Below are 2,500 nucleotides of genomic sequence, written 5' to 3'. Positions count from 1 at the left end.
AGTGGAAAATAGAGCGATAGTTGAAAATTTCGGTCGTTAGACGCGAGGTGGCCGAAAAAGGGGAAGGAAAGGCTTTAGTAGGAGAAACAGCATAAGTGACATATTTTTTACGGGCTGCTGAAGGCGAGCTAAATCTAACTATTGGCCTTTTAGAGGTCTGGTGGGTGTTGTGAATAGCAACTTTGGCTGTTGTTCTTCCGGGCTGAAGTACGACCTTGAGGCTTGAGGTTCGATGCGGGGTTGGGAGTAGGTTGAGGAGGAAAGGAAGAGGTTTGAGGTTGAGGGTTGGGAGTAGATTGAGGGGTTGGGGGTGTTAGCTGCTCAGTTTGAGTCCCATTCTCGTGACACAAAACAGGCGCTGCTTCCACCACTTGTTTGGTCGTTTCTACCCGTGGCTCTGGGGGTGTCGTTGGTCTGGGTGCAGGTGCTGCTATAGGAGGTGGTCTTGACGGGTTGGCTCTTGCCTTCATCTGTGCAATGAGGGATAGTCGGGCACTGCATCGTTTGAACCACGCATGATGACCTTCAGAACAGCTGGGGCACTTGGGTGTTGTAGGTTCCCCTTTTTCCAATTTATCCAGACACAACTGTGTCTCATGTTTCTTGCTACAGATGGCGCAGATTGCAGGGCCTTTGAAACGGTCCTGGTGATGACCATAACGCTGACATCTGTAGCATCTGAGAGGCTCTGGAATGTATTCCTCTGTGGGGAAGTGTCCCCATATCCTAAGCCGTACTTGCCTCAGGACTGGTCCCCTGAAGGTGGCAATGACCTTCCATGAAAGTGCTTTGTATTTGGTTAAGCGCCTCTCAGCGTTCACAAAATGGGGGCGCTCCAAAAGTGGGTCCAAAACAGTTTTGAAAGATGTTTTTTTACTGAGTAAATGTTCAATAAAAAGCCTAAATATCCTAAAAATCTTTTTCTTGGGATGTTTGTGCAGTGGGACACCATGATCATCGGGAGTTCTGTTGAGTAGTTACAGATGACATCCTTGTTTAACTTCTCATTCGGATTCAGTAGCTGGAATTCCGTTTTGGCCTTCAGGAGGTCAACCGTAGCTCGGTCTGTTGGAGTAATGGTGAATTCTCCTCTGATCCTGCAGAGATATTGATGCCAGGAATGTTCTTTCGGAGAGCCACTACTGCAGCGTACGAGGTCCGTCCTTCAGCTGGGAGAGCTCGAAACTTCGGTAATGGAGGGTACTCATTTGCGTCGGAGAATAGAGGGGGAAGGGTAAAAGTTAGAATGGGAGGGGAAGGTGAGAAGGAGGGGGTCGAGGGTCCAGGAACAAGGAGGAGAGGTTTGTAGGAAAAAGGAGGGGTGGAGGGCGAAGGGAAGATGGTTGGGTAGGTTGTGGAGGGGTTGCCTGGTCGCTAGTGGGTCTCTTTGTGAGAGAGGTGCGAGATGATGAGCAGGAAGACAAGTACTGCTGGTTTATTGGTGGTGGTTGTTGTTTTAGATTTAGCTGGCCTTGTGCCAGCACGGGCTCTTGCTCCTAGAGCAGCCCGTAACTCTATGTTGATGATGAGTCTGTGAGATGGGTAGATGACAGGTTTATTGGTGAAAACGAGCTGCTTATAGCGCGGGATGCGGACGTCTGCGTAGTTCGCAGAGACCGCTGGTACAAAGATTTACAGGTGACCTGAGGTGAAACTAATTCCTTACAAAAACAGGACAGGTTCATGCAGAGAACATAGTGATCAACAATGTCCGACATATAACATAAATAACTCGTTACTTGTACATAATACATGATTGTTTAGAAAGACAACATACATACAGTTTACGATTATGATGATAAATATACATTCCGATCGACCTTAGGTCGATGAAAAGGCACCGCAGAAAACGGGATGTTCTCTACAGAGAACGCGCTGAGTCAGGACTTTGCATCCTCTTCGAAGCCTGGGGGGCGAGATTCGTCCGTAGAGCGACCAGACGGCAGAGGTCGTTTCTTCTTATGTCGGGTCACGGTTTTCACTTCACTTTCACGACGATGGACACTTCCAACCGTCAAGGATAATCCAAAAAAACAGCTGCTGAAGGCGAGTGATAAAGCCGTGAAACTGCCGAAAACAGTAGAAGACGTTAGCACTAACCAGGGGTGGGTCCTATTGAATACAAAACGCCGGCGGCAGGATATAAAGTGTAGTTCAAACAGTTCCAGACAGACGCAGTTTACATTAAAACCACTATACGCAATCTACTGTAGATTTTGTTATAAATGCATGATATTTTCCATATATGCAGTTATGTACATAATAAATATAATAAACTTCTTTATACATAAATGTTTCTCCGCAGTACAAATGTAGAGATTTAGAGTAATTCAAGGGGATACTAGTATATTTTTTCTAACATTTAACAGAGAAACACCACCACATTCCAGGCCATGATTTCCTTGGAAACAGCCCTCTGAAGCTGTGGAGAATTTCATTTGACGGTGTTTATGTTTCGTTTCACATCTCTGGGCTTCGTCGATGTAAGGGATTTTGAACA

At 46.4% G+C, this 2,500-nt stretch overlaps 2 protein-coding genes across 3 annotated transcripts in view; one reads left to right on the top strand and one right to left on the bottom strand.

Annotated features, from left to right (window-relative positions):
• The window catches only part of LOC136826054 (putative peptidyl-prolyl cis-trans isomerase dodo), a 145,402-nt gene that overhangs the window by 81,136 nt on the left and 61,766 nt on the right, over window positions 1–2,500 (bottom strand). The gene's annotated exons all lie outside the window — the stretch shown is intronic.
• Window positions 1–2,500, top strand: part of LOC136826053 (fibrillin-3-like) — a 76,429-nt gene that overhangs the window by 29,089 nt on the left and 44,840 nt on the right. The gene's annotated exons all lie outside the window — the stretch shown is intronic.

This window comes from Macrobrachium rosenbergii, chromosome 40, assembly GCF_040412425.1.
Source record: "Macrobrachium rosenbergii isolate ZJJX-2024 chromosome 40, ASM4041242v1, whole genome shotgun sequence".
NCBI classification, from domain to species: domain Eukaryota; kingdom Metazoa; phylum Arthropoda; class Malacostraca; order Decapoda; family Palaemonidae; genus Macrobrachium; species Macrobrachium rosenbergii.
The sequence above is the reverse complement of the archived record's forward strand: the minus strand, read 5'-3'. Positions and strand labels throughout refer to the sequence as shown.